The sequence below is a fragment of the Bos grunniens genome, chromosome 26 (assembly GCF_055505025.1).
Source record: "Bos grunniens cultivar Pamir isolate PY7600 chromosome 26, Bosgru_T2T1.0, whole genome shotgun sequence".
Classification (NCBI taxonomy): Eukaryota; Metazoa; Chordata; class Mammalia; order Artiodactyla; family Bovidae; genus Bos; species Bos grunniens.
In genome coordinates this window covers 27014890-27040153 of record NC_141190.1, presented here as the reverse complement: position 1 = coordinate 27040153, position 25264 = coordinate 27014890, and the positions used below count along the sequence as shown (strand labels likewise).

General features: G+C 38.0%; 1 long non-coding RNA gene across 6 annotated transcripts in view; it reads left to right on the top strand.

Annotated features, from left to right (window-relative positions):
• LOC147344293 (uncharacterized) overlaps positions 1–25264 on the top strand; it is a 416497-nt gene that overhangs the window by 203458 nt on the left and 187775 nt on the right. For 5 of the 6 annotated variants that reach the window (XR_015155382.1, XR_015155379.1, XR_015155380.1 and 2 more), the window contains exon 3: positions 22277–22334. This is a non-coding gene — a long non-coding RNA (uncharacterized LOC147344293). Of the gene's footprint in view, positions 1–22276; positions 22335–22792; positions 25063–25264 lie in introns of those variants that run through there. The other variant, XR_015155381.1, reaches the window with a different exon arrangement.

Genomic DNA, 25264 nt, shown 5'->3' with positions numbered 1-25264 from the left:
CTGTTAAAGAGATCAACTGTTCGTTTTTAATTATTCTGCAAAAAGTTTATTAAATTTGAAAGAAGTGACCAGTTTGGTATGCATCATGCAGTCTATTTCAGCCTCATTACCTGGATTATTAGATTTCAAGCAAAGAATATTTAAATACCTATTTTTTATCTAATTGCTAAAGAAAAGTCTGATACATTTAGATTGCTGGCAAACTGAAAAAAATAAGATAAATTGTGAAGTAACTGAATGATTGATTCATCTCCTCCAGGAGGAAAAAATAAAACATAAATGTGTCAAATCCAGTTATAGAGAATTGATGTTTTATGTAACTCCTTTTGAAGTAGAAATTAAATTTCCTTAAAAGGTTATATTAAGAAGGAGATGGGATGGAACCATGAACCAACACACCATTACTCTAATAAATCTGGGAGAAAATACGTTTTGAAAACTTTTCTGAAGTGTGGTATTAAATTGATTTATTCAGTTCTAAGCAGTAATTATGGAATGTGCTTATCTAGAAACCCTCTGCTTCTATTGATCCTCATGTCTTCTGATGAAAAGCTCATAATTCATTACATTCTTGAAGTTTAGAATTGTTGGAATTATTTATGATCCATGGTCCTAGCTGCTGGGAACTAAGGCAGTTGGAGTGATAATTTTACATTGCAGCATGCTGGCTGTTTACCTGAGTCAAATGAGTGACTAATGGATCCAGGCAGCATGTACATAGAAAATACAGATTTCTTGCAGGAATTTGAGGAATCATTTTCCTGTCTGTAATCTAAGGAATCTGCAAGAACGCTAGACTTTTATGATCTACATTTCCCCGAGGTACTTTGTCATTGAAGAAAGGATAGCCGTTGTTGTACTGGTTCACTTAAAATTGTATTGCATACCATGTCCTTAACTTATGGTCCTCTGAAAGCACAGTACCATAGGCTGCTGTTCCAACAGGTCCTAGGCAGGCATATCTCTAAGCATTGTAATGAAGAGGTCATACCAGTACTACATTTCCAGAGTTAGATTCGTATCTTCAGTGGCCATACTCTTTAATGTAGATTAACTGTTGTTCTTCATTATGGAATTAATATTGCATTTGCAACCATCCCAAATCTGTTTTTTCTTTACCATTTGCTGTTTCTGATGGTGGCACCCAAGTCTATACACTTGCCTAGTATCCGACTCTTTGCAACCCCATGGACTATACAGTCAATGGAATTCTCCAGGCCAGAATACTGGAGTGGGTAGCCTTTCCTTTCTCCAGGGGATCTTTCCAACCCAGGGATCAAACCCAGGTCTCTCACATAGCAGGTAGATTCCTTACCAGCTGAGCTACAAGGGAAGCCCTTCCTAGTACTAAGCCATAATATCTTCTTTGACTTTCTGTTCCTTCATCTCTTCTATCCAGTTAGTCACACGGTCCTGTCAAGTCTGACTCCACATGTGTCCTCCATCTGTTCTTTCCTTTCTATTCCCATGGTTACTGTCAGTTTTAGAATATCATTACATCTCATTTAGACAATAGCAATCTTCTCCTAGTCTCCCTGCTTCCAGTCTCTTCCTCAGTCAGTCCTTCTTGCTGCCAAATTAATCTTCCTAGAGCACAGTTCTAATTATGTCATTCTCTAGCTCAAAAATTGTTAATGGCTCCCCTTTTGACTCATAAATTAAATTTGAAGTTGTCCAATTGGCTGTCATGATTCTGAATAATTTGAATATACCACCCTCACCTCACAGAGTCCAAAACATGAACTCTATATTTTACCATCCAGATCAGTAGTTTCCAGATTTGGGGATTTCATGGATTTTTATATTATCATTGTTATTATTAGAAAGGAAAGACATTACTTGACAAACAAAGGTCTGTCTAGTCAAAGCTATGGTTTTTCCAATAGTCATGTATGGATGTGAAAGTTGGACTATAAAGAAAGCTGAATGCGGAAGAATTGATGCTTTTAAACTGTGGTGTTGGAGAAGACTCTTAAGAGTCCTTTGGACAGCAAGGAGATTCAACCAGTCCATCCTCAAGGAAATCAGTACTGGATGTTCATTGGGAGGACTGATGCTGAAGCTGAAACTCCAATACGTTGGCCACCTGATGCAAAGAGCTGACTCACTGGAAAAGACCCTGATGCTGAGAAATATTGAAGGTGAGAAGAGAAGGGGATGGCAGAGGATGATATGGTTGGATGGCATCACCAGTGTGATGGACATGAGTTTGAGTAAGCTCCGGGAGTTGGTGATGGACAGGGAAGCATGGAGTGCTGTGGTCCATGGGGTCACAAAGAGTCAGACATGACTGAGAGCCTGCATCGACTGATTTTGATTATTTGAGGCTGTGAAAATGCCATTACTATATATTATAACAAAATTAATATGTACAGTGAAAGCATATAAGAATGCCATTTTCTATAATTTTGTCAATATTATTTCATAAAAGAAAGACTTTTAACTAAAAAAAAATCAAAGATGACAAATTTGTAATAACTAATTGACTTTGATCAACTTGACTTATAAAACACTAACAATTATGTACTTACTTCCCTTATTTTATCAACAACCTGTAAAGAATTCCCATACTGATATGGATACTCCAGAACCAATCTATTCCCCAAACACATGCTGTGACTTCCACCTTAGTTGGTGTTATTCTGTATGTTGATCGTGCTTTGAGAGTGGGGATTGAATCTCATCCTTTTGTGGATTACCAAAGCGATACACTTGAAGAACCTGTAAAACTTCCCAAGCGTAGCTGGCTGATTCATACCAGGTAAAAAGTTATTGAAGAAATAGACTCATGCATCATCCTTAAGGGTGTTTTACTATAAATAAAAAGGGTATTTACTATAAAAAAAATTCTCTGGTCATACAGTGTTAAGTAAGTGTGGATCACAATTGCATTCTTCACTAGGTTTTGAATGAGAAACCAGGACTTGATGAATAGGAAATTCCTATTCCAAGTGCCCATTGAATACCATGAACTCAATTATTTTGAGAAGCAAGTGATTTTATACTACTCCGATGGAGATTTATAGTTAACACATGTTTTGCCAAACAATGAGGACATATATTCAGAATAGAAGATAATATTAGAAATGAGCTCTGTCTCAGAAAAACACAATTGTTGTAGAGGGGCTGCAAACTTTTTCTGTAATGGGTCAGAAAGTAAACATTCTAGGTTTCTTGAACCTTACACTCTCTGTTACAGCTACTTGGCTGTAATGGGATGAGAGCACCCATGGATGATATGTATATGAATATGCCTGGCTGTATTCCAGCAGTACTTTGTTTAGGTACACTGACACTTGAATTTTCCATCATGTTTACATGTTGTTAAATACCATTCTTCTTTTGAATGTTTTTCAACTATTTAAAGTGTAAAAACCATCCTTAGCTCATGGGTCATGAAAAAGTAGTCACCAGGGATTCCCTGGTGGCTCAGATGGTAAAGAATCCACCTGAAATGTGGGAAAGCTGGGTTCGATCCCTGGGATGGGAAGATCCCTTGGAGAAGGGCATGGCAACCAACTCCAGTATTCTTGCCTGGAGAATCCCCATGGACAGAGGAGCCTGGAGGGCTGCAGTCATGGGATTATAAAGACTCCGACATGACTGAGTGACTAAGCACCACACAGCATCAGGTCAGATAGGACCCTTGGGTCATAATTTGGTTCGACTGTTTACAGATGTAGCACTAGCTCAGATAGCTAAACACAAAGATGTCAATAAAAAGAGCTTAAAAAAGAGTCATGTTACTTTCAGTATTATCAACTTTAAACAAGAGAAATATTTTTAGATGCAGATTTTCTATCTGCAGCTATTTCTGAAATGGTCCTTAAATATTAAAACACCATTCAGGAGCTATCTACAGGGTGGATTTGGGAAGAGGAGTTTTTGGTAGACTAGAGAATTAGTCAGAGACCTGGGAAGACTAACTTAGGTTGCAGGGGAAGACCACCTTTTAAATTATTCTTCTGGTTTGTTTGATTTTATAAAGACTCCCAAGTGGTTTGATAGTCTATCTCCAAAGGGATATACTGTATCTAGATTTTAAATATTCACTTCAGGAAGAAGGACATGGACAGGAATTTCTATTATGTTTTCTTAGGAAAAAGTTGGTAGTATCTTTTTCCCCCTATTTGAAGCTTTCCATACTTCTTTTAAGGTACATTTTTAGGCAGTATCTTGGTATTTTTATGCCCTTCTCCTGACAGTGTTTTCCTTGGGGTCTTCTGTCTTTGGTAAGAAGATCTAATTCAGCTTTAAAATATTAATTTCAGTCTCTGGTGAAAGAATAAGTTCTTTCTTTCTTTATAATTTATTTTTTATTGAAGGATAATTGCTTTACAGAATTTTGTTTTCAGTCAAACCTCAATATGAATCAGTCATAAGTATGTATGTGTGTTTGTGTGTGTATATATGTATATATATCCCCTCCCTTTTGAACCTCCCTCCCATCTCCTGTCCCGTCCCACTCCTTAAGAATGATACAGAGCCACTGTTTGAGTTTCCTGAGCCACGCAGCAAATTCCCATTGGCTATCTATTTTACAGATGGTATTGTAAGTTTCCATGTTACTCATTCCATACATCTCACCCTCACCTCCTCTCTCCCCATGTCCATAAGTCTATTCTCTATGTCTATTTCTCCATTGCTGCCCTATAAATAAATTCTTCAGGACCATTTTTCTAGATTCTGTATATATGTATTAGAATATGATATTTATCTTTCTGACTCACTTCACCCTGTATAATAGGTTCTAGGTTCATCCACCTCATCAGAACTGACTCAAATGCATTCCTTTTTTATGGCTGAATAATACTCCAATGTTGGAGAAGGCAATGGCACCCCACTCCAGTACTCTTGCCTGGAAAATCCCATGGATGGAGGAACCTGGTAGGCTGCAGTCCATGGGGTCACTGAGGGTCAGACACGACTGAGCGACTTCACTTTCACTTTTCACTTTCATGCATTGGAGAAGGAAATGGCAACCCACTCCAGTGTTCTTGCCCGGAGAATCCCTGGGATGGGGGATCCTGGTGGGCTGCCGTCTATGGGGTCACACAGAGTCGGACACGATTGAAGTGACTTAGCAATGCTCCAATGTGTACATGTACCAGAACTTCTTGATCCATTCATCTGTCAATGTACATCTAGATTGCTCCCATGTTATAGCTATTATAAATAGTACTGCAATGAACAATGGGATACGTGTCTTTTTCAATTTTGGTTTCCTCAGGGTGAATGCCTAGGAGTGGGATTGCTTGGTCATGTGGTGGTTTTATTCCTAGTTTTTTAAAGGAATCTCCATACTGTCCTCCATAGTGGCTGTATCAATTTACATTCCCACCAACTGTGCAAGAGCATTCCCTGTTCTCCACACCCTCTCCAGCATTTACTGTTTGTAGACATTTTGATGATGGCCATTTTGACCAGTGTGAAGTGGTATCTCATTGTAGTTTTGATTTGCATTTCTATAATAATGAGTAATGTTGAGGATTTTTTCATGTACTTGTTAGCCATCTGTATGTCTTCTTTGGATAAATATCTGTTTAGGTCTTTTTTTTCCCTCTGGTGAAAAAAATAAATTCTTATGCCTTAAGGATATCTATAAAAATATATGCACAAAATGTGAACATCATTACTTTCCTATAGGGTTCAGATCTCCCTAATTCCAAATCCTTGGAGGTGAAAAGAACCATTCTCTTTGGTTTTAGATTATTGCTTAGGTTAGCAATTCTCTATCATTAAATGTTTAATATCTTGGACTATTTAAAACCTTTTGTGAGTTACTTCATATTTTAGAACATACATATTTCATATAAAAAGCAATAGGAAAAGAAGCCACCTGCTTCATATTTTCTAAAAGTGTCATTTTTTCCCCATGATACTTTCCCCTCCATCACAATCCTTCTCTAAATCTTTCTATCTAAATTCCTGCATATGGAGCAATCATTCTTGGATTTCTGTCCTTTTAATTATTATCTAAAATTCAGTTTCTTAAAGTACTCCCTAATGTGACACAGAAAGGAAAAGATTCAAATATAGGCAGACACAAAAGTATCACTTTTCCCAAGTGTTCTAGCTTCAACTACTTATACTTAAATACATAAATATAGCTTTACCCTTTTGAAATTATACTTTAAAACTTGTGTTTTAGGAGATGTATGATATGGAAAACAACCATTTATTAAGCATATGATAATAGCCCAGTAAAGATGGGTCATGGTGGAAAGTTCAGACAAAACGTGGTCCACTGGAGAAGGGAATGGTAAGCCACTTCAGTATTCTTGCCATGAGAACCCCATGAACAGTATGAAAAGGCAAAAATATAGGACACTGAAAGATGAAATCCCCAGGTCTGTAAGTGCCCCATATGATACTGGATATCACTGGAGAAATAACTCCAGAAAAAATGAAGAGATGGAGCCAAAGCAAAAACAATACCCAGTTGTAGATGTGACTGGTGATGAAAGTAAAGTCCGATACTTTCAAGAGCAATATTGAATAGGAACCTAAAATGAAGAACCTGGTCCATGAATCAAGGCAAATTGGAAGTAGTCAAACAGGGGATGGGAAGAGTGAACATCGACATTTTCAGAATCAGTGAACTAAAATGGACTGGAATGGGTAAATTTAACTCAGATGACCATTATGTCTACTACCGTGGGCAAGAATCCATTAGAAGAAATGTAGCCATCATAGTCAACAAAAGTGCCTGAAATGCAGTATTTGGATGCAGTCTCAAAAATGACAGAATGATCTCTATTTGTTTCCAAGGCAAACCATTCAATATCACAATAATCCAAGTCTATGCCCTGAGAAGTAATGCTGAAGAAGGTGAAGTTTAACAGTTCCATGAAGACCTACAAGCCCTTCTAGGATTAACATCCAAAAAAGATGACCTTTTCATTATAGGAGACTGAAATGCAAAAGTAGGAAGTCAAGAAATACCTGGAGAAACAGGCAAATTTGTCCTTGGAGTACAAAATGAAGCAGGGAAAAGGCTAATAGAGTTTTGCCAAGAGAACACACTGGTCATAGCAAACACCCTCTTCCGACAACACAGGAGAAGACTCTACACATGGACATCACCAGATGGTCAACACCAAAATCAGCTGATTATATTCTTTGCACCCAAAGATGGAGAAGCTCTATAGTCAGCAAAAACAAGATGGGGAGCTGACTGTGGTTCAGATCATAAACTTCTTATTGCCAAATTCAGACTTAAATTGAAAGAAGTACGTAAAACCATTAAATTGTTCAGGTATGACCTAAATCAAACCCCTTACAATTACACAGTGGAAGTGACAAATAGATTCAAGGGATTAGATCTGATAGAGTGCCTGATGAACTATTGACAGAGGTTCGTGCATTGTACAGGAGACAGGGATTAAGACCATCCCCAAGAAAAAGAAATCCAAAAAGGCAAAATGGTTGTCTTTTTGGAGGAGGCCTTACAAATAGCTGTGAAAAGAAGAGAAGCAAAAGGCAAAGGAGAAAAGGAATGATATACCCATTTGAATGGAGAATTCCAAGGAATAACAAGGAGAGATAAGAAAGCCTTCCTCAGTGACTAATGGAAAGAAATAGAGGAAAACAATAGAATGGGAAAGACTAGAGATCTCTTCAAGAAAGTTAGAGATACCAAGGGAATATTTCATGCAAAGATGGGCACAATAAAGGATAGAAATGGTATGGGCCTAACAGAAGCAGAAGATATTAAGAAGAGATGGCAAGAATACACAGAAGAACTATACAAAAAAGATCTTCATGACTCAGATAATCATGATGGTGTGATCACTCACTTAGAGCCAGATATCCTGGAATCCAAAGTCCAGTGGGCCTTAGGAAGCATCACTACCAACAAAGCTAGTGGAGGTGATTGGATTCCAGTTGAGCTAACAGATGATGCTGTGAAAGTGCTCTACCAATACACCAGAAAATTTGGAAAACTCAGCAGTGGCCACAAAGCTGGAAAGATCAGTTCTCATTCCAATCCCAAAGACAGGCAATGACAAAGAATGCTCAAAGTACTGCACAATTGCACTCATCTCACACACTAGCAAAGTCATGCTCAAAATTCTCCAAGGTAGGCTTCAACAGTATATGAACCGTGAAGTTCCAGAAGTTCAAGCTAGGTTTAGAAAAGGCAGAGAAACCAGAGATCGACATCAGTTTCCAACATCCTCTGTATCATTGAAAAAATGAGAAAGTTCCAGAAAAACATCTACTTCTGCTTTATTGACCATGTCAAAGCCTTCGACTGTGTGGATCATAACAAACTGTGGAAAATTCCTAAAAGTGATGGGAATACCAGACCACCTGACCTGCCTCCTGAGAAATCTCTTTGCAGTTCAAGAAGCAACAGTTAGAACTGGACATGAAACAACAGATTGTTTCCAAATTGGGAAAGGAGTACATCATGGCTGTATATTGTCATCCTGCTTATTTAAGTTATATGCAGAGTACATCAGGAGAAATGCTGGACTGGATGAAGCACAGGCTGGATACAAGGCTCATGGGAGAAATATCAATAACCTCAGATATGCAGATGACACCACCCTTATGGCAGTAAGTGAAGAACTGAAGAGCCTCTTGATGAAAATGCAAGAGGAGAGTGGAAAAAGTTGGCTTAAAACTCAACATTCAGAAAGCTAAGATCATGGCATCTGGTCCCATCACTTCATGGCAAATAGATGGCAAAACAATGGAAACAGTGAGAGATTTTATCTTTTTGGGCTCCATGATCACTGCAGCCATGAAATTAAAAGACGCTTGCTCCTTGGGAAAAAAAAGTTATGACCAACCTACAGAGCATATTAAAAAGCAGAGACATTACTTTGCCAAAAAAGATCCATCTAGTCAAAGCTATGGTTTTTCCAGCAGTCATGTATGGATGTGAGAGTTGGACTATAAAGAAAGCTGAATGCCCAAGAATTGATGCTTTTGAACTGTGGTGTTGGAGAAGACTCTTTAGAGTCACTTGAACAGCAAGAAGATCCAACCAGTACATCCTAAAGGAAATTAGTCCCAAATATTCATTGGAAGGACTGATGCTGAAGCTGAAACTCCAAATACTTTGGCCACCTGATGCAAAGAACTGACTGATTTGAAAAGTCCCTGATGCTGGGAAAGACTGGAGGCAGGAGAAGAAGGGAACAATAGTGGATGAGATGGTTGGATGGCATCACCAACACAATGGACATGAGTTTGAGTGTGCTCCGGGAGTTGGTTGTGGACAGGGAAGCCTTGCATGCTGTAGTCCACAGGGCCACAAAGAGTTGGACACGACTGTGACTGAACTAAACAGAACTGCATTCATAGTACTCTGTGGCCATTTCTACTTTTCATAACCTTAAACAGACACTTTCTAATCATTAAGCAATAACTCCATTTATTCCTCTTCCTGTCTACTTCTAGCTCCTCTAATCTATTTTCCAATCTAATCTACTTTCTTAGCTACTGTACTGAACTGAACTGATAGACCAGTAATTTTGCAGGTTCTGAATAATACAAAGTAAAAAGGAGGAAGGTTCTGCTTTTGAAGTGTATGTAATGCAGTGAGCAGAAGGACAAAATAAAAGGATGTGCTCTGGACTAGAATTGTTGGTGTATGAATTCCAAATTCAGTTAGTAGTTTTGTAATCTCAGGTATATTATTTAACATCTCATCACCCCAGCTTCCTCATGTGTAAATTGATTGAAAACTCCAACTTGTGTACTGCGTTTTGAGGAAGAAATAGAATGATGGATAAAAATGTCTTCGTTATAGAGTTCATCACAGAGTAAGTCCTGAAAGATGAACTCCTTTCTTTTCTATTATAATTATTTTATTACCATTATTATTATCATTTAAAAAAAGCAAGTAACAATAGAATTGCCCAGTCAGGTTTAAAACTTGCAGGGTAAAATATTTGGGATAGCTTTTTGGAGGGTATGATGTCTAGTTCATGTTCAAATTTATAAGGTTGCAAACAAGTCACTTAAATGACTTAACAGGTCTTTACCTACTGAAATGGAGTTAACAAGTCCCACCTGGAGATATATTATACCCAGACATGTTCTTTTCCCTCCTTCCTTTTTATCTTTACAACATTATTATACATGTGGTTCAAACCTGTATGGGTCTGTCCAAACTTTCTGGCTTGATTCTGAAAGTGCTTTCCTTAAGCTTCCCATAGAGACATTTAGAAAACAGGATTGAAATGGAAATGTCAAAATAAACTGGAAATGAAACTTCTTTTAAAATCAGTAGTCTGTTTTCAAGTTTGGATACTATTCAGAATTTCTAAGTTCTCATGAAGATTAATAGCCTGGGGAGGAGAAGGTATAACTTCTGATAACAGACAAAATGAAGGTTATCACAGGTCTCAGTAACTATTAGTGTGCAGATTACCTAAAAGGACATTATGGAAATGTTCACAATGCATATTTTTCCAAATCAGGACAAAATTCTGGACAAGGTAGATAGGATTCTCAGATACCCTGGATGACAAAGATCAGCTTAGTAATTGAGCATCTTTGATTCCTCATTCATGTTAGCAAATGTTACTTTTGTCTAGTGAAAATGACAGGGTACTTCCCACTGGGAGAGGTGAGATGAGTCTAAATGAAACCAATACTTCGTATGATTATAGCTACTACAAATGAAAGAATTTGATTTGCCAGGAAGCTTAATAATAAGCAAGACTATAGGGGTAAAATAGCATAGATTATTCAAATCTTTTCTACATTTATGGAGAAAAATCTGTCTTTTATTTCTGCTCAGAGCCACACAGAGAAGCTAATGTTTCCACTCAGTCTATAATGCCCACCAACCCTACTCAAACATGTATTTGCATAGATACGGTTCTCTCTTCTAAAGGCTGATTGTGTTAATAATTCTGACAACGTTTTCTTTTGTTCTCAGCTTTGTCTTTGATTCAAATTTGTTTTCCTGAATTTGATTAGCAATTATTTTGCTACTCTCTTTTTTCCTAAGCATCCACACTGGAAGACAGTTTCACTTTTAGGCCTCTGTAACCTCAACTATAAAACATATGTGGCCAAGATTCCTTTTAAACTAACATCGCATGTTTTTATTCTGTAATTCTCAAGGCAGCATTGGACACTGGTTTTCTTTTTGTACTTGAAGCACCTGGTGGCAAAAAATCCAAATTAATATTATATCATAAATTTAAGTATTTTTTCTATAAGAAAACAGTCAGTAAAAGGAGATATGTAGCTCTTCAAAATAATAACTGCCAGTTTGTCTAATGTGAGGCAATCAAATCTATTTTTGGAGAGCTAATTCTGCATTCATTTTGAGATTTAAAATAACAATAATATATTGTTTTCATTATTAATTACGTATGAAAAACAAACAAAAAAAACTAATGAGCAAAATTTCACAAATTCTGAATTTTAGAGTAGCTTGGAAAAACTCCCAGGAATTTAGATGAATATATGTTATTGTTGCAGCTCATAGATCATCTTTTAATGTTTGTAAAAACTATTTTTTAGCTTTGCCAATATTGTTATTCTCTTATTGTTCTTCTCCCTTTACCTCTTTTTTGAAAATGAATTTGTTCAGTTTCTGCTTCTCTTATTCTTCTTTCTTCTAGTTTCTATTGCAGCTCCCTGGCCATTCCTCAAATGAATTCTCTTTCTCCAAAACTTATCATAAATAGAATCTTTTCAGGATTTATTGTCATTTGTATAAAATAGCAAGAAAGCTTGCATTTTGTTCTTTTTCCTGGGAGCTTAAAAAAATTTAAAAACTGTAATCATTGTTTTCCCAGGTAAAGACTTTCCCTATATATTCAGTTATAAGTATCTCTAGTCTATATTCATGTGGATGTATGTGTGCTCAGTCATCTCCAACTCTTTGTGACCTCATGGACTACAGTCCAGGCTCTTCTGTACATGGGATTTCCCAAGCAAGAATACTGGAGTGGGTTGCCATTTTCTTCTCCAATAGGTATTCTTAGAATCAATTAAACTATTTTTGGGCTGTAAGAGCACAGTTTCCATGGTGAAGTCATTAATTAATGGCTGGAATAGGGGAGAGGTATAATTCAGAGCCAGGTATAGAGACTCCAAAGTGCACATATGGTCTATCAGTGTCTTTGATCCTAACAAGCCCAAGTATATCAATACAGTCAATTTTTGGAATTTTAAATGTCTGTGGTAATTAAATACTACTCTTTGGCAGATGGAAAATTACCTTTGTGTCTTGCTTCTTAATAGGAATAATTTATTTTTTGGTGCAAAGAATTGTCAACCAATTAAAAATTAAAGCATCACAAGAATGGTAGTACAAGTGATGCCCTGAGTATGGTGTTAATGTGATTTTGAAGCCCAGAGTCTATTTCTTCACAAGACAAATATCTGTGCTTTCTTGAGGCTTGCAGGTTTATCATAGCATTATTAAACTGCAAGCAAACGTTCTTCTCTTGCTCTTTACCTTCTAACAAGATTATTTTATTATTCCAATTTATCTAAACCGCAGAATAACTCTACTTTCCTCCAGATTATGATACGATCATCTACCATCTACTAGAGAGAAATGAAAACTCTGCCTCTCTCTCTGCTGCTGCTAAGTCACTTCAGTCATGTCCAACTCTGTGCAACCCCATAGACGGCAGCCCACCAGGCTCCTCCATCCCTGGGATTCTCCAGGCAAGAACACTGGAGTGGGTTGCCATTTCCTTCTCCAATGCATGAAAGTGAAAAGTGAAAGTGGAGTCACTCAGTTGTGTCCGACCCTCAGCCACCCCATGGACTGCAGCCTACCAGGCTCCTCCATCCAAGGGGTTTTCCAGGCAAGAGTACTGGAGTGGGGTGCCATTGCCTTCTCCGGCCTCTCTCTATAGCGACACAGATTTCATTAAGTTTTAATTTCTGTAATTGCAAAAGGAACACTGTTGTCTTCTTAAAGCAGACATAAAACTGTATTTTTATGTTTGATTTTTCACTTTTTAAAACTGTCTCCCTTAAGCCCTCGAAAAGCAAGAGACCTAATTGCTACACTTGACTCTATGTAGACACAAAGTGTTTCAGAAGCATAAACATGTAAAAGATTTGATTATAGATTATTGTAAAAGAGAGGAAGCAGCTTGAGCAGCATTCTAAATAAGGAATTCATTGTTTCTAGGTAAACCAGAATTGAAGATCTGATTGACATATCTTTTGTGGACTTTAAGATTATGCCCCAGAATGATCTGAGGCACCCCGGTTACCTGTCTTATACCTGAGCTACATCAATTGTCATCTTTACTCCAAAGGTATAGGAAACCTGTTTTAGCTGACTCCTGTGAAAAAAGACTCACTCACTGAGCTACATTTTTGTACCTTGTGTTTTGAAGAGAGATGGCATCACTATAATCTTGGGTGGATTGTGTTGTGGCTTCTCCTTCAAATCAGTTAGTGGTTTCTCCTCATATGTAGGTGAAATGGTGGTCAAGTGGCTTTTCTAAGAGCAGAGATCTGTAGCTATGTGTACTGAGTATACTCTAAAATAACGCTGGCTTGGGTAAATATCATGAAGAGTTGGGAGGGACTTTCTTGCAGAGTTCCCATAATATTAAAGCCGAATGCTCCCTCTGTGCCTTAATAGTGAATTAGATCTCGGAGACAAAGTAGAAAAGAGTAGCAATATTACTTGCCAGGCAAAGGGGCCATGGTGGGCTCATGTCTTCAAAACTGTGTGTCCTGACCTGGAGTGAGTAGTGAGGAATTTTACAGTAATGGTTCAAAGAGGGCATGATCAGCTTGTGGGCTTCTGCTTGATTGATGGTGAGGTAAGTGGGAGTGAGCATTATCAACCTTCTGATTTTAACAAGTCTTGGGTCTACATGCTTGTGGGCAGCATACCATTAATGCCTGGTTGGGGTTTTAGCTTCTGCAAAACAACTCAAAGATATTGTTGTGTGTATCCCTTGTGAGGGAACCAGGACCCTGCCCCAAGCCTGCCCTATTGTTTCTTGACTATTCCTCCCTGTCTTTGCTGCCCTTTTCTTCCCTAATTAGCAACTGCTTGAATCACCTGACCCTTGGAACTCAAGGATGGTATGGAGGCTGAAGGAAGCCTGTTTCCTGCTCACAAGAAAACGCGTCCAGAAAGGCTTTTGTGCCTAGAAGCCCCACATGGTCTTGCTTGGTTTCAATATCTGTGTGAACTGTGAAATTTCTTTAAATTTTCCCACAAGGCTCACTCCAAAATTATAGACATCTATGAAATAAAAGGGGCTTCCCTGGTGGCTCTGATGGTAAAGAATCTGCCTGCAATGCAGGAAACATAAGGGATGCGGGTTCAACCCCTGGGTCAGGAATATATCCTGGAGCAGGACAGGGCAACCCACTCCAGTATTCTTGCCTGGAGAATCCCACAGACAGAAGAGCCTGGTGGGCTACATTCCATAAGGTCTCAAAGAGTTGGATATGACTGAAGTGACTTAGCAGGCAGGCATGAAATAAAAGCCATTGTAAATATGAGACTGTTTGCCTCAGAGGATTTATTAAATTCGCTATTTCTTCCAGCCCTTGCTTTTCACTGAAGTTACTTACCATCTTAACATATCAGCTGTCTTCATTTTCTCACCCTCATAGCTGAACTCTTGGCTTGCTCTTCCTAACTCATCCTAAATTGGGAGATTGGTTATTCAGACCCAGATTAGTATGGACTAAAAACCCATAAAAAGGGGAAATAGACCTTTGTAACCTCATCTCATTTACTGACCATAGTACATGTAGGCTGTGGATCAGATAAGTAACACAATTATAAATGTCCCATGGGAAGATTAAGCATATACTCAGAGTCTCAAGTACAATGCATACAGTTAGAGAATATATGTTTTTATTTTGCTATGGAAAGTAGTCCCATAAAACCGTAGGCAACTTCAACTCTAGTTAAATAAAAATAAAATGTAGTTCAACCACTAATTCAGGATAGAGGATATTGGCTGACATAAATTATAGGATTATCAAACATCGGTGTGATCTCTTTTTGGGGAAAATAACAATTTTTAATTAATTTTTTTATCAAAAGGAAAAAGAATCCTGCCAAAGTCTACTTAACTGAGAGAAAAATGCTATCCACATTGTAAAGGAGATAATTTCATTATAATGATACTGTGAAAAAATCAGATAAATACTAAATCAGCATTTTATTTTCTGTAAACAGAAAGAAGTACTTGGAATTTTAAAACTTGATCTTAGAACAAAAGCATTGTACATGTGTTCTTGAGATATATCTATTTAGACGTGTATATCTACTTAATACTTCTAAAATAGTAGTATTTGTAGACAAGTAAAGTAAGACTCAGAAATTAAGCAACATTCCTTGATTCTTACAGTTAAAAAGATAGAGTTAGACTGATATTTTTAAATTAAAATCAAAATTTGAACTCAAGTCTGCACAATTCCAAAAGTCACTTTCCACTGTATCAGTTCAGTTCAGTCACTCAGTTGTGTCTGACTCTTTGTGACCCCATGAACCGCAGCATGCTAGGCCTCCCTGTCCATCACCAACTCCTGGAGTTCACCCAAACTCATGTCCATTGAGTCGGTGATGCCATCTAACTGTCTCATCCTCTGTTGTCCCCTTCTCCTCCTGCCTTCAATCTTTCCCAATATCAGGGTCTTTTCAAATGAGGCAGCTCTTCACATCAGGTGGCCAAAATATTGGAGTTTCAGCGTCAACATCAGTCCTTCCAGTGAACACCCAGGACTGATTTCCTTTAGGATGGACTGTATCATGTCTTCCTAATACAGAAGTTTTGATGAAGAGCCTGTCAGAATTTTCCAGACCGTTAAGACATTTGATGAAAAGGACAATATAGCCAGTCACTTCCAAAAATAATCAAAAATCCATTTTCAGTGAGCCAGCTATATCACTGCCAAAAATAATGGTGCCCTTAACAGAGAAGGAGAGTCTGAAATGGCAAAGAAGTCAAGTATGCTTGGGATCCTCTGACAGGTTGAATAACATCAAACACTTAAGCTATTTTGCCGAAATTGAAATGTAATCAGATTTGCTATCCTTTGAAATTAAGTGTTAGTAACTGTTATCTTTTCATATTATTTTATTTCATGCTATTAAGATGAGTAATAATAGTAATACTAACAGCAAGACAAAGGAAATACTCCATATATCCAAAGAATAATTAATACCCCCAAACCCTCCATGGGCTGGGATAAAGAAAAGATGTAAGCTGGTCAGGAATGATTTGAAATCATTGTATTTGGGGCACAGAAGCAATCTCCAATACATCCCAGGAACAGATGGTAATAATAAAATCAGTCTTCCGATTTGGTTGCATGTAATTTCAGATCAGAAATCATTACTGTTCTGAGGGAAATAGGAAAGATATTTCGTAGGTTTTGTGTATTAGACTTAAAAGTCAGTACTGCAGTTTCTACCTCATAGTTCCACCTCACCAACGTTAATGGGTAATTGAAGTAAAACTGGCTCATTTTTGCTCTCACCATGGAAATACCTTGGTCTCAGCACAGTGGTACAAACAAATGGCCACATTTCAACTCTAAAATATTTGAAAAAATCACGTACATCTTTACCAAAGATTTTCTTAAGGCGACTTCAAAGGGAAACTGCACAACACAGCCCAAAGCAAAGTGTGCTGAAAACCCTCTCTACTCAGTTACCTCCCCCAAATTATGTCCATCATGAAACAGTGCCTTATAAGGCACAAGTCTGCTAACTAAAGACCCAATCTGCACATCAGGCTTCACTTACCACACACTTTGGAGATGGCAGGCCCATTAATACTTTGAACATTGCATGAACATAGCACCAGTTGGAGAAGGAAATGGCATCCCACTCTGGTACTCTTGCCTGGAAAATCCCATGGATGGAGAAGCCTCGTGCAGGCTACAGTCCATGGGTTGCAAAGAGTCAGACATGACTAAGTGACTTCACTTTCACTTTCAATTATGAATTAGGCATGGAAAGATCTTTATCATTGCATTTTTTAAAGTTTTATGATTGTATAATTATTATAGTTTCCTTTTAATGGAAGTAGACTACATGGCTACACAATATTTCCCTTATTTCGGGGAAATTCTGGCCCTTATTACCTACCTTGCTCAATATCCTAACATCTCACAACATGAACTTGATCCCTTGAGACATGTGTCTATGACCGTGATCCCTAACACTGCAGCACAGGCAATCTTGGTCTGTTAGTGGTGTCCTAAGCAAAGAAGAAATACATTTAATGACCTCTGTGAAACCTATACTTTCAATCGCATTTATATTCCAACAATACAAATTGAAGGTTGTATCTCTGATTAAAAAAAAAAAAAAAAAGATGCGTAGTTTTAGTTATTTCTGTGTGGACTTGAAGACATTATACACAGGAAGGTTACAGAAAAGCAATACATGGTAAGTGGCCCTATTCCCAAAAAGCACTGGCCATTTCCCCAGCATATGGTGCTTTCCTGCCATCCTCTTCTTTTCCTCCTCTTTCTCCTCTTCTCCTTATTTTCTAACTTGACCTAATAATGTCTAGGTTTTCAAGAAAAGATAGTAAAAATGTTTATGAGGTTATTAAGAGAAATGTCACTACCATGGCTGCATGTATTCTTGAGATGACAGAGGACTCTTGCAGGGTGCACAGCAGTGCTGGAAACTTCCCAGTTGTTCACATTCCTCTTCACCTTCTCTTCTCTTCAAAATGTTATGTGTTTTAGGGTGTGGGTGCACAGGCATAGTCTTCTGTTTTTGAGTTAAGGGGGAGAGGAGAAACTGTAATCCATGTGATATAGCGCTAAAGAAGACATTTGAGAACCGCCCACCCTTTTCAAGTAACACATGAGAGAGCAAAAGTTGAGAGAAGTGAAACATGTTACTCAGTGTCAAACAACAGAGCAGGAACTGTCTTTCCATTTACCGTCATCCACAGATACCTACTTGCGCCTGGTACATAATACGCACTTTATAAACGTTCATCTAGTAAATAAGCTGATGAATGAATTTGTTAATGGCATGGCTGGTAACAGTACTCAGACTCCCTAAGTCCTTCTATTTTTCCCTGTTCCAGCTCACATCAACAAAATTTCACTTGGGTTGTGATCCCCTTTGAATCCCCCTTGCATATGAAGGGAATGGTCATTAGGGTAAGATGACAGACAATTGAAAGTCAAACAGTTTACAATTTTGGGTGGAATGATTGAATGTGAGTCACAATTGTAGGAAAACTTCTCAGGACAAATGGAATGAATTAAAATTAGAAGACTTGCTAGGCTTGAAACTGGGGTGAAGAGTTAAGAAAATGGTAAATCTATGATAATGTGAAAAACCATGATAGACATTTATACCTCAGAAATACACTCAGATTAAAGACCAACTTCAGATGTGTAGTGAACATGTGTGTGAGCTTCACTTAGTTTTACAGAGGCACATGCCTAAGATATTATTTAAAATCAGATCATAAGTGGAATAATGTCTAGAATTAGACATTAATTATTATTCAGTTCAGTTCAGTCACTCAGTCATGTCCGACTCTTTGCCACCCCATGAATCGCAGCATGCCAGGCCTCCCTGTCCATCACCAACTCCCGGAATTCACTCAAACTCACGTCCATCGAGTCGGTGATGCCATCCAGCCATCTCATCCTCTGTCGTCCCCTTCTCCTCCTGCCCCCAATCCCTCCCAGCATCAGAGTCTTTTCCAGTGAGTCAACTCTTCGCATGAGGTGGTCAAAGTACTGGAGTTTCAGCTTCAGCATCATTCCCTCCAAAGAAATCCCAGGGCTGATCTCCTTCAGAATGGACTGGTTGGATCTCCTTGCAGTCCAAGGGACTCTCAAGAGTCTTCTCCAACACCACAGTTCAAAAGCATCAATTCTTCGGCACTCAGCCTTCTTCATAGTCCAACTCTCAAATCCATACATGACCACAGGAAAAACCATAACCTTGACTAGACGGACCTTTGTTGGCAAAGTAATGTCTCTGCTTTTCAATATGCTATCTAGGTTGATCATAACTTTCCTTCCAAGGAGTAAGCATCTTTTAATTTCATGGCTAATTATTAATTATTAGTAGAGAATAATCATAAGCACAGTAACAGATGATCTAAACTCATAGTATTTTGATATGTAGTCAAAATATCAAATTGTAAGGCATAAATGCATTATTTTTATGTTTTATTATACATGAACAATGTATTAAATTTTTATAAATTAGTACACTTAAAATACATGCTGCTGCTGCTAAGTCACTTCAGTCGTGTCCGACTCTGTGCAACCCCATTAGACGGCAGCCCACCAGGCTCCCCCATCCCTGGGATTCTCCAGGTAAGAATACTGGAGTGGGTTGCCATTTCCTTCTCCAATGCGTGAAAGTGAAAAGTGAAAGTGAAGTCAGTCCGTTGTATCCGACTCTTACCGACCCCATGGACTGCAGCCCACCGGGCTCCTCCATCCATGGGATTTTCCAGGCAAGAGTACTGGAGTGGGTTGCCATTGCCTTCTCCTAAAATACATGAGCATGTTTTAAAATACTAGAAATGCTACCCTCTATATAAAACTACTGCATCTGTATTTTTACTTTTGAAAAATTAAACTGTTAAAATATCAAATTCCTTTTTACCCTCTCTTGTTTAGGGTCCTTCCTATCTTCTAATTTCACTGGTACATGAGCTTGTTGTTTTGATAACAATCAACTGGTGTGAGAATACTAATGAAGCAATTATTCTTATCCTGAGAAAGGCACAGTTCTTCTGAACTCAGTCATGCTTTCATAAGAAAAAAATACATATTCTGAGTTTAAATGTGTGTGTGTGTGTGTATATGTAGCTGTTTCATTTTTTTATTTCTAATTAAACATTTCTAATGAAGTAGATATTGAAACATTTTTGCAAGTTCAACGTATGAAAAAGGGAGGTCAGGATTAAGAGTGAAAGAGAGTTTAGAATTAAACATTTCCCCCTAGATCATCTATAAAGTGAAAAATTTAGAGCTGAATGTGGTAGAATATTTATGACACAAATTTAGATTCCTTATCTCTAAACTGCTCAGCGATTTGGTCACAAGCAGCTTTCAAGTAAGGAAATGAATTCACTAATGAGTGATAGCAGACTTTCAATCAGGGCCTTTGGAGCAAAAGAGGAAAAATGAACATCTACTATCTTCAGGAGACCATGTTGAATATTAATGCTGCTGCTGCTGCTGCTGCTAAGTCGCTTCAGTCGTTTCTGACTCTGTGCTACCCCAGAGATGGCAGCCCACCAGGCTCCCCCGTCCCTGGGATTCTCCACGCAAGAACACTGGAGTGGGTTGCCATTTCCTTCTCCAATGCATGAAAGTGAAGTCGCTTAGTCGTGTCCGACTCCTAGCGACCCCATGGACTGCAGCCCACCAGGCTCCTCTGTCCATGGGATTTTCCAGGCAAGAATACTGGAGTGGGGTGCTATTGCCTTCTCCGGTTGAATATTAATAGTTACTTTTAAATTGTTTAATAATAAGTGTAATAAAAGCTCAATTGCACTAGTGATTTTTCAAGTGCTCAATAAGCCACCAATGGCCGGTGGGCATCATATAGGAAAGTGCAGATTTGAAATATTTCCTCAGTCCAGAAAGTTCTATGGACAGAAAACTCTATTGAAGAACATAAAACTCATATCCTCCATAGTACAGTTGGAAGGAAAAGATACTGTGAATATGTGCCAAGTTGCTTCAGACTCTTTGCAACCCTATCTATGGACTGTAGCCCACCAGGCTCTTCACCAGGATTCATGGGATCCTCCAGGCAAGAATACTGAAGTGGATTGCCTTGCTCTCCTCTGGGGGATCTTCCTGACCCAGAGATCAAACCTGCGTCTCTTAGGTCTCCTACATTGGCAGGCAGGCTCTTTACCACTAGCGCCACCTAGGAAGCCAGAAGACACATACTATTTTAAATGCCAAAGGCATGAGAATCATTTTAGCTAAGGTGATGTCAATCCATGGAAGTCTGTAATTAAAGTTCAGATCTCATAGACCAGATCACACTTGAAGTGGGCATCAAAGAAAATTTTGATTTGGAATAGTAGAGAATAAGGTGAAGGTTTACAGAGTGTGGATCCAAGGACAAAAAGGAGGGACTCACACTAAGTATAAGAATTTGACATTTTCTTGTCTGTGCTTATATCACGAATTACTTTTTCAATCTATGATATCTTTCTACAGATTTTTAAAGTCATATAGACATTTCCTTGTCATTAGTAAAATTAGCTGAATTTTTATTAATTGTCTTAACTGGACAAGCATAGATTCATTAAGTTGCAAAACATGGAAAATAAAAAAGGATTTTAAGGTGCCTGTATTAAACCCATTGACTTTTTATTTATTTATTTATTTTTAAATTTTATTTTGTTTTTAAACTTTACAAATTGTATTAGTTTTGCCAAATATCAAAATGAATCCGCCACAGGTATACATGTGTTCCCCATCCTGAACCCTCCTCCCTCCTCCCTCCCCATACCATCCCTCTGGGTCATCCCAGTGCACCAGCCTCATGTATAATATCATGTATGAAACGAGTTGCCAGTCCAGGTTCGATGCACGATACTGGATGCTTGGGGCTAGTGCACCCGTTGACTTTTAAAAGTCATCTTCTCTATCAGGACATCTCTCTTTGCATATGATGAGTATCCACAACAACAATAATCAAAACAGCAATGTAGGAACGCATTTGGGTCAGTTCTAATGAGGTGAATGAATCTAGAACGTATTATACAGAAGGAAGTGAGTCAGAAATAGAAAGATAAATACCATATTCTAACACATATATACGGAGTCTAGAAAAATGGTACTGAAGAATTTATTTACAGGGCAACAGTGGAGAAACAGACATAGAGAATAGACTTATGAACATGGAGAGAGGGGAGGACAGGGTGAGATGTATGGAAACAGTAACATGGAAACTTATATTACCATATGTAAAATAGGTAGTCAATGGGAATTTGCTATATGGCTTAGGAAACTCAACCTAGTTGGGATGGGGAGGAAGAAGGGAGGGAGGTTCAAAAGTGAGGGGATATATATATATACCTATGGCTGATTCATGTTGAGGTTTGACGGAAAACAGAAAATTGTATAAAGCAATTATTCTTCAATAAAAAATTAATGAATTTAAAAAAAAGCGGCAATGTAAAGATCACTAAAGCTTACTTTTTATTTTTTAATAAAAATAAATACAAATAAATTTAGCAAAGTAAAGATTAGTAAAGTGTACCTTTTAATTTTTTTATAAAAATAGATACAAGTAAATTAATTCTAGTATTTTCTTCCTTTATCCCAGGTTGAAGACTACTTCTAGAGAGATACAATTGGAGTCCTTAGCCCCACGTATAACTCAGGTAATCATTTGCTGCAGTAAAATGGTGCATGTCATCTATACTGTAGTAAGATTTAATTACCTTTCATGATATCAAGAAAACGTGACATTGAATTGTCTTTCCTAAGAGCTCAGAGAAGCAAATGAAACATTGTATGAAATTGCTGCACATGAAATGTTTCTTTCAAGAGAACCAATTGCTGTAATTGAAACATCTCACAATATTTGATTTGCTTTTGCCCTATAACCAAATGTTTCAATTAAACTGATTTGTCTTTGCAAGACTGGAGATCATTTCCAGTGCTTTGTCTAAATTACCACAGACTTCAGCCTGGAATCTCAAACTCACACTTCCGAGGACACTGCCCAAGCTCTGGGCAGCTTGTGGACCAAATGTAACAGAGATCTTTATCATTGCTATATGGGAGTGCTCCTTAGTAACTTACATGCATTTTTTTTTTTTCTTTATACTTGAAACAGAAATTCTTCCACAGAGAGCTAATCAGCAGCTACAGCCCCGAATGGAATTCCAAAGCAGTTTTTCTATTTAAAGAGGTGTCTGGTTTCACACATAGTAATGGAAAATGAAAATACTCTTTTTGCTTGCATTTTGGAGCTATTCAAAATATTGAGATATTGTTATCTGCAAAGAAGAAGTTTAAGTTCAACACTCTCTTTCAGACCCCTTAACTGTGCTTCCCCTAAAGTATTAATGAGGACTAAGTTCTGAAATATTTGTCCAATTATTCTGAGATCTGGAATTTTATCCATTATATAAATTAAAATTTAATCACCTGGCAATATTATGGACTACGGGGCATCCTAAATTGTGCCTAAATGTGAAGGAATAGTCCACTTCCCAGGAGCTGTCCTAATTTGGCTATGTAGCATATCAACAGCATAAAGAGACCTCAGTGGAATGCGGTGGTCTGCATATTTACTGGTACTCACTGCAGTCTGGCACCATGAATCACAGACTTAAAATTCAAAGAATGTGAGAATACAATCTGTGTTCCTCTAGATGACAATCTTAGGCCACTGCAGGAGAAATGCCTTTGGTTCAAGGTTGTAAAATTGTTCTCAAAGGGAGTCAAGACTAGAATCAAGATCTTAAGGACCTCCATCTTGGATGTCTTTGAAATTTGTTTCTCTCTCTTTTTCTTCCCCTCTTCTCATCTCTTCTGTGAAATGTCAGAAAGGATTTTGAAGGTTTTACATATTTTGATTCTTTGAGTTTGGGAGCCTAACCCTCATCTCCAGTGCTCCAAAACCTACCAAGCAAAGGTCGATCTTGTGATTGAAGTTTATAAAGACTCTTTGCCTGAGCAAGAAGCTTTTGTCTTTAGTAAGTAAAGGTTGTGTAGAAGAGCAGCCCTTAGATCTTCAGAGCTAGGTTCAATACTCCCAGGACAATTTTGTTGTCCTTTCTTTTAAAGGCTAGACAGAATCTCTAATCTGGACTCTTTCCCAGTAAACAATAATTTTGTTCTACTATGGGTACTTGACCAATTTTTCCCTGATTCCAGAGAATATTTCATAATTATCATTACCACACAGGAGTTATCGTTTGGAGGAGGAGAAACATAGAGGTTAAAGATTGTTGGGCATTAATTTCTGTTGACCAAACAAGATAAAAAGGCAGTTAGTTCCTAACTGTGATGAGTGGCCAAAACCTAAGCAAATAGGAAAAGCTATTACTGGAAATAAAATATACTCACATTGTAGAAGGCTTATTTTCTTATTTTTATTTTTCTCCTATGATTTCTGCATCATCATTAGTTGATCCATAGAATGTGATTTCATGACTGGTCATCTACATAAAATTAATCACCAACAATAAGCACGGGATCTATAACTGAAGGTTGTCAAATATAATAGGAAAAAACTATTAGCTAATATGACTTTTGGTCATGCTAAAAAATCACATGAGGTTATTTTAAAAGGTAACTCTAATTTCTATATTGAGATTGTTCTTCAAGTGAATCCACCCCATCACCCTTTTTCAGTCTTGTTTGAAATAGCTTCAACATTAATACAAATTTCATCAAGCGCATCAAAGTCAAGCTGCATCAGGGTTTTATAGATCTTATTACAGCCCCAAATGCTTGCTTTTATTTGTTCTTTAAAAACAAAGATAACTAGTTGGCTTCATAAAGGATCCTTGTTTCTTAAATTATGATATTGCAGCAGGGATTAGCATGTTTAGTCTTCCTTGCAAACCAAGTACTCTTTTAGTGAAGAAAATCTCTATGCAAAATTCTGGAGAGACAAAGCAGTAATGATTATTAGTTTGTTGTTTTGGTTGAAAAGATATTCATGGAAGGAAAACTCAGCTGCTGGAGTTTTTAGCATTCATATTATCCAAAATTGTGAGACAATCTAAGGAATTCTGATAACTTTCAGTTCAGTTCAGTCCATTCGCTCAGTCGTGTCTGACTCTTTGCGACCCCATGAATTGCAAAACGCCAGGCCTCCCTGTCCATCACCAATTCCCGGAGTTCACCAAGACTCACGTCCATCGAGTCAGTGATGCCATCCAACCACCTCATCCTCTGTTGTCCCCTTCTCCTCCTGCCCCCAATCCCTCCCAGCATCAGAGTCTTTTCCAATGAGTCAACTCTTCGCATGAGGTGGCCAAAGTACTGGAGTTTCAGCTTTAGCATAATTCGTTCCAAAGAAATCCCAGGGCTGATCTCCTTCAGAATGGACTGGTTGGATCTCCTTGCAGTCCAAGGGACTCTCAAGAGTCTTCTCCAACACCACAGTTCAAAAGCATCAATTCTTCGGCACTCAGCCTTCTTCATAGTCCAACTCTCAAATCCATACATGACCACAGGAAAAACCATAACCTTGACTAGACGGACCTTTGTTGGCAAAGTAATGTCTCTGCTTTTCAATATGCTATCTAGGTTGGTCATAACTTTCCTTCCAAGGAGTAAGCGTCTTTTAATT